Genomic DNA, 7,291 nt, shown 5'->3' with positions numbered 1-7,291 from the left:
GTGCTCTGACTCGGGGTCCGTCCTGGGGACGCACGCATCTCTCAGCCAAGATGGATTCCAGCCAGAAGGACTCTGGGGGGGTGGTCATCTCCTCCCCCTTCTGGCCCCTCCCAAATTCTCCCGGTTAGTTTCTGCAGGCAGCACAGGGCTCCTTATCAGGACCTCCGGGTGCGAGACAACTCAGGCAAGCGGGCCTGGCCAAGGTGGGTGGTTTCCGACAGCAGTTCCCTAACAGAGGGACAAGAAAGGGAATAAAGTTTGGGGCAGGGAGGTTCATCAGAAACTCGGTGGGGGAGCTCCGTTTTAGGGAGCCTCGGTTTCACCCTCATGGGCACCCCCAGCACTGGAGCAGTTCCTGGGAGGGGCTTTGCTCTATCTCATCACAGGGTAACCAATACGACAGAGACTCCTAGTGCCCCCCCCAGTATCCACGTTACCTTTCTTCCTCCGTAGTGGACCCCCCCCCCAACATTTAGCTGGCGCGCAGAGTGAAGGGTGTAGTTCAGTCTTCCTTGCTGATCGGGTATCTGTCTGCACCGTGATGTGGATGTGGTGTGTGGGGGTGGGAGGGAGGGGGGAGCAGGGGAGGGATTATGGGAGGACCACACCCCGTGCTGAGGATGCTGAGAAGGAGAGGTAAAGACCACTTCCTGAAGCCTAAGTCCAGACTTCCTTTACAGGAGAAAAAAACAGATTTCTGTCTGGTTTTAACCGTTTGGGGTGGAGGGTGGGGTCCTTGCAAACTGAATCTAATTCTCACGGGCACCTGGTTAGGGCAGGAGGCTGCTTGTCCCACCGGAGCTTTGAAGACTCCTGGAAGTCCAACACTTCAAGAATCATTTTCCAAGTCACAGGCGGGCTCCAGATCCCCATTCCCCACGGCCGCCGCCATCACCATCGGCTCAAAATAATCTCAGAAGTATTCGCACAAGGGAATCTTGGGGAGAAAACCTCACTATGGTCCAAACCTTCTGCGTGACCAGAGCAAGTCGCTCAGAGTCTCCTTTTCAAGAGAGTGTTTCTAAAAGCACAGTAGAGACAGATTACACAATTATGAGGGAGGGAGGAGATGGGTTTTAATAAGCAGTGAGAAAAAAGCAGCATTTTATAGACTCCTGCCTCTCCACCCGGGTTTCTGTTATCCCTTCCCCCTGCTTTTTTCTTTCCTTTACCTGAAGAAACACACCATCTTTGATTGCTAGAAATCAGTTTACACATCAGCCAGCTAGCAGTCAGGTCTTTTAAAATTGAAAGTGAAATAAATTTCAATTCAGTGGAATAATTTATCAGCTCATCTAACTGGGAAGGCCAGAGGCTCCACACACAATTGGATTTAGGGATTTAAACTGCGTCCTCGTCCTCGGGACTCTCTGTCAGCTTTGCTTTCCTCCAAGGCTCCCCCTCCCCAGGCGGTGGCAAGAGAGCCACCACGAGCCACAGGGTCACCCGGTTCCAGCCTCGCCAGCCCTGCGGAAGGCCAGACCCTCTTTTCCAACAGTTTCAGGAAAAATCTTGGGACTGACTGTGCGACTGACTTGGCCTGGGCCTGTCTCTGAACGAACGCACAGCTGATTGACCTTGAGGGTGGTCTAGGCTGTTCCGCCAGGCTCCTGTCCGTCCTGGGCCTGGGTGGGGTCAGCCTCCCCAGTGAGTGGGGGAGGGGCAACGCGCCAAGGGAAAATCAGGACACGGCGGAACAGCCAAGACAAAGTTTTTAAATGTGTTACGTCCAGGGGCACCTGCTGCCCAGGAGGCAGAACCGGCTTGCTAATTTCAGAGCTCTTCATTAGAGAGACACACGCAGGAGAGACCCAGCAAGGGAAACTGCGGAGGGCTGGGGCGGGGCCTGGAGTGTGTAAGGGCAGGAATTTGGTTTTTCCCAAGCTGAAACCTAGGAGGACGGGGCAGCGGCCTTGGAACTCGGTACCAGCCTGTCTTCCGAATCCTGATTGCGTATTTGACATCATGGCCAGTCTCCCTGGACCCAAGAGCGGGATGTAAAGAGCAGTTAGGTGGGGTGAGGGCCCTGCGCTGGACGTGCCCAAGGGGAAGCCCAGCTCCCCGCAGATCCGGCCCAGCCAGATGGGCAGGAGGATCTCACTGCAGTAGCTGGGCAGGGAGCGCAGCTGTCAGCACCGCAGCCCTGCCCGGGGACCGGGGGCCTCAGGGAGACACCTACACGCCCCTGCCCTGTTTGCCTCTGAAAGTCTCCCCAGCCCAAATGTAGGACGGAAGGATCGGAAAGGCAATGTCCTCTTTCCCCCTCCCCCAAAGGAATCATTCCCCCATCATCCTGCGTCACCATCGCCTTCTGAAGCCGGCATGCTCTCGGCTGGCCCAGGCGAGGAACAAGCAGAGACTTAGACCTGCCCTTCAGGGGACTTGTACAAGGTCACAGGGACTCTTCATCACTGTGACACCCCCCTCCCCAGAAGGAAAAATGACCAAATCTGCCCTTCAGGCACCAGCACTGGCGCTGGTCCTTGTGGGCAGGTGAGAAATGGCCGGGGTGGCAGCAGCACGGCCTCTGCAAACCTCTGTGGTCAAGAGGACACGAGTGGGTTCACTTACACACGTGCTCCCGGGCAAAGGCTGCCCCTCACCTGCGTGGTTGACTGTGGCCCCCGGGCAAGGAGGGGCTGTGCCAGGCCTGAGAGGCCCTTCCCTAGAAAAAGGCACCTCCTTTTCCCTTCTCCCTGCCATCTTGGGTGCTTGGATACCTGCACTTAGAAACTGCATTGGGAATTTAAGTTTTTCTGCAGTTTGGGGCTAAGAATTTTGGATCTCAGGTCTTTGAGTTCACAGCACAACCTTTTCTTACATTTCCTAAAATCAGTTGAAATGATCGTCACCTCTCAGGAAAATGAGAACGGTGGACCCTCCCAGGTTCAACTTAGAGAAGATATGTTCTCATGGAATAAATGAAAAAGAATCCTGACTTTTAAAAATCAAGACCAGAAGCCTCTCAACATGTAAACTTTATTGACTAATATTATCTAAGCCTTAGGGTTAAACATAACAAACGGTGCCCAGTAACAAATTTTAATGATATTATAACACAAAACATCAGAAGCAACACCAGAAATTTGCTGAGGCCACCATTTAATTAATCCAAGTAGAACATATGGCTTTGATTACATGTGGTTCCAGGCCAGAGGCATGGAAGCCAGCATCCGTGGGAAGGCGGGAGGAAACGCGGCCAGTGCAGACCGTAGGGCCCAGGAGCAGGCTTCCCTGCCCCCACTCTGACGCCCCAGGTCCCAGCGCCCCCACCCTTCTCTTCACTCCTGCGCTCACCCCACCTAAAACGCTGTGCTCGCAAGACGGTGAGCTCCTTCAAAGCATGGATGCGGCCCTGTTGGTTTCAGAATTCACGTGTGCTCGTGGAGAGAATGAACGAGAGAACCAATAACCCAGCAGGAATGAACGGAGGAGCGCTGAGCGGAAGGGCAGCTCCAAGCAGGGAAACTTGCTCTTTCCTGGAAAACTCTTGATGAATCTGGAGAGAGGTGGCTGAACAAAAGGTCATAAAGAGTCCTGCGTTATTATTTAACTTATTACGGTATTCAAAAAGATGAGAAGGTGAGTCAGGTCTTAGATTGGAAGGAGCAGAGAGCCACTAAGTTCCCTTAAGCACTAGAGGGTTGATTTTAACGCCACACATAGATAAGGAAGTAAGGGCCATAGACCAGATGACCGGTCGGTCTAACGGCAACACAGGACAAACCGCACAGAACCTGTGTGGAGCCCAACGGACCCCCAGATGTAGTTCAGGAACCAAGAGGTCTTTCAAGATCAAACACAGCCCTGAGAAACAGACACTCCGTCATCTTGCCAGCCGAGAAGGAGGCCCCATCCATCCCTGCCGTCCTGCTTTGTCAGTGGGGCAACTGGGCGACTCCGCCTCTGCCTCTGTTCTTCCTGCTGCTTATTTACACTTCCGCTGCTTCAGGACCTCAAATGCCTGCTCCGTCTCTGTCTCCTTTACTAACAAGGGTTCCCTCTAAGTCTCCTTGTCAAGTTTGCCACGTAAGAGGATCTCATTGGTGTCTCTGGCTGAGGTGTCCCTGGCTGGCCACACAGAAGTGGGCAGCTGCTTGGACCAAGTGCAGGGCCCAGGGTGGCAGGGTCACGGGTCTGATTCCGTGTGCCGGCCGAAGTTCTTTGCAGGGACTGAAGGTGCAGCAGGTGTTCCTGAGGGCCAGAGCCTCCAGCCCCTGATGGCAGACATGGTGTGCTGACAGTGTGAGAGGAGAAGGGCAGAGACTGCTCGGAGTAACGTGTGCCGTTTGTATACTTTTGACCGTCTGGCGTGTTTCTGACAATCAGAGATGCCCTTTACTGAGCAAAGGCGGTGAGCGCGTATCCCTAGGTCCACCCTGACGCCTTGTGTGTGCGCCCCTTGGGTCAAAGAATGAATCAGCAGTGAGTGTTCAGTGTGCCTTTCAAGCTGCCTGTGGACTGGTGATGGCTGCAGAGAAAGGCGGGCATGAGCCTGGACAGAGGTGGGGACCGTGTGCCCACGACTTCATTTATTTGAGGAGCGAATGTAGACGGGTGGCAAGGCTGGGTTTTAGCGGCTACGGGAACAAAGATGTTGTGCACTCAGAGAGCAAAAAGGAATGCTGAAGAAAGTAATGCAAAGGCAGACACAAAACTGGCTCACGTCCTACAGGGCCAACAGAACTATAACCTTTGGGGTTATTTTTCCCTACCAGAGAGAAATCATTTGCATCTCTACTAAACAGAAAAGTCGTTTACATTTTAACAGTTTCTACATAGTCTCATCTAATTTTACAGGATTACGCATGTCTGGACTCTAATTAATACTGTAAATAGTCAAACTTACCTTCCCCCAGAGAGCCCCGCGGTGGGCTCATTACACATTGCTTTCATTCAATAGGAAAGGGGGCTTTGCCCCTCCCCCCACAAGATTTAAATATTATTTTTAACAAGGAGAAACGTCAACAACATTTTGCTTCAATGGGTGTTAAAGAAGGGAACGTGATGGTGAATTGGGAGACCAAATGCCCAAGGTGTGGGGCCCCAGGGTTCTCTACCCGGCTTGGCAACTCACCAGCAGGATGACCTTAAATTTGATCCACTGGTTCTCGGTGTCCTTGCCTATAAAATGGGACTTCTGGACTGTACACCTGGCGGGACTTTGCACTAAAGGTCGTTTTGGAAATAAAAAAAAACAACACAAAAACCCCGCCCCCTGCCCCCCGCCCTCATCACCCACACTCATCCTGAGCGAGAGAGAGGAAGTGAACAGGCACAGAAGCAGCTTCCTGGGAGAGGGCCGTCCTGACGGCTGCAGAGAACACGCCCCAACCATGCATATCACAGAGCAGAAACGGGGCTTGTCCTGCAACGAGCAGATTTACAGGCGCTGCTTTCGTTGTGTGTAGGGCAGGAGGCGGACGGGATGACCGCCCTTCTCCATCACAAGCCACGTCGCTCGCCAGGCCCCGTGCGGGAGAGGATGCTGCCCTCGATCCCTCGAGCGGCTGGGCCACGGCTCCACCCTGTAGGGGCGACGGTGCCCGGACCCCCCCAGCTCGGCAGAACCCCGCCCGCCAGCCCCAGGGAGGGGCCAGACTCTCCCCGGGTGACTATCAACGAGGCACCCTTGTTTTGTGACACACACTCCGTGGTTTCAGGCAACACCAGCCGGTTGCCATGGGCGTTTTCTGTTTTGACAGAAGCAGGGACAGCCCGAATCCCCCGACTCCGAGCTGCAGGTTGTAACGCTGGAGTCTCGCTTCCCCCGGAAGGATGGAGGGCTGCCCCCGCCCGTCTCACGTTCCTTCCCATGGCCCTGACCTTGGCTAAGCGCCAGGGGTTTCCACTCAGGTTTGAGCCCCCTTTTCCTCTCCAGAGGAGATGGAACATGGAGCCTGCCCGCTGCTTGCTTCCGCCAGACCCGCAAAAGGTCTCCAGTAACCTGTGGGGGCAGCCCACCAAGACGGAGCCAGGAACCAGGGGACCAAGCAGATAGCCGGCAGGGCTTGGAACCTGCAGAGGGGGGTTTGGAAACTCAGCGCTGAGCACTTGTCCGACCACCGCTTGTGGGTGGGACGGGGGACGCGGAGGGCATGCAGGGCTGCACTGCAGGAGGCCTGGCGCACCTCCCTGCCGCCACCACCGATAGCAGTAATGCCATAGCACCTCCCTCTCTTTGTAATAACCCAAAAGCCCACCACCGATGTCCAGATGCTCCTTAGAGGTTATGTGCCTCACTAGGTCGAAAACCAGTTAAATCATTTCCTAAACTGTATTCCAAAAGACATTAATTGGTTCCTTGAGATGTCAGTAGGAACGCTATGAGAAGAGTCCACGGTCAATGTCATGCTGAGTTTGGAAAATGGTGGGTTAAAAAAAGGCAGCAGAATTCCTTTACAACAGGACTTCTCAGAAACTTTAATACAAAAATAGGTGTTCTGAAGGATCAAGATTCCCCAGTCTCCTGACAGTGGAATTCTTTCTCTTTGGGTCTCCCTTTGGGTGGACACCGCTTTGACAACTCTTACCCAGCCCCAGGGACTTCTGTACCCTCCACAGCGTGAAGCACAGAGCTGAGCGCCAGAGGCCCCTTACATGTTGACTGAATTGCGCACCTTCAGAACTCTGGCAAACCCACATGTGTGACGCTACCAGGAAGCAGGCCAGCGTGTCCGGAAACCACTGCAAAGATGACCTCACAAAGAAACCAGCGTGGTGAGGCTCCCAGCACGCTCAAGGGGATGTGTCCTGCCTGAGGGTGCAGGCCGCCAGGGCCATGGGCTGGCGTGGTGCAGGGGAGCTCACATGGCCGGGTGATTGGAAGACAAGTACGTGGGGATGAAATTATTCACGTGGGGACAGGAGAGCAGGCGGGAAGCCGAAGCCAGAGGCCTCGCTGAGCGGAGTGAGGAGCAGGGCCATCTTGTGCAAAACACAAAGCGGGGAGAGTTCAGGTCCCGGGATCAGCTTTCTCATATGGAAGCCTGAGCTGTGCGCTGAGCTCCAGGCTGTGCGCCAAGGTCGGGAGACAAAATGCCGTGTCTTCCCATCCAGGAGGACGCCACCCGACACACCCGTTCCTCCCAGGCCGTGGGTGAGGGGCCAGGGCCAGCGGGCATCTGCCTCTGCCCTGAAAAGCTGGGGGAGCAGCCCAGCACCTGCCAGGGCCCCAGCACGTCCGCCACAGCCTCCCAGGCCTGGAAATCTGGGTTCTGTTTTCCGAGGGTGCTCTGGGCCAGCACTGAGGGTGCTACAGGCTGTCAGCTCCTAAATGTTTCCAGTTTAA

General features: G+C 54.7%; 1 long non-coding RNA gene across 1 annotated transcript; it reads right to left on the bottom strand.

The window, feature by feature from the left end:
- Positions 1 to 3,085: 3,085 nt before the first annotated feature.
- Positions 3,086 to 5,604, bottom strand: LOC130843901 (uncharacterized). Its single transcript, XR_009051091.1, has 2 exons — positions 5,078 to 5,604; positions 3,086 to 3,513 (listed from the first exon to the last, which is right to left on the bottom strand). It is a non-coding gene; the product is annotated as an uncharacterized LOC130843901 (long non-coding RNA).
- Between the last annotated feature and the right edge of the window lie 1,687 nt (positions 5,605 to 7,291).

The sequence above is a fragment of the Hippopotamus amphibius genome, chromosome 2 (assembly GCF_030028045.1).
Source record: "Hippopotamus amphibius kiboko isolate mHipAmp2 chromosome 2, mHipAmp2.hap2, whole genome shotgun sequence".
Taxonomy (NCBI): domain Eukaryota; kingdom Metazoa; phylum Chordata; class Mammalia; order Artiodactyla; family Hippopotamidae; genus Hippopotamus; species Hippopotamus amphibius.
This window is presented reverse-complemented; position numbering and strand designations above follow the sequence as displayed.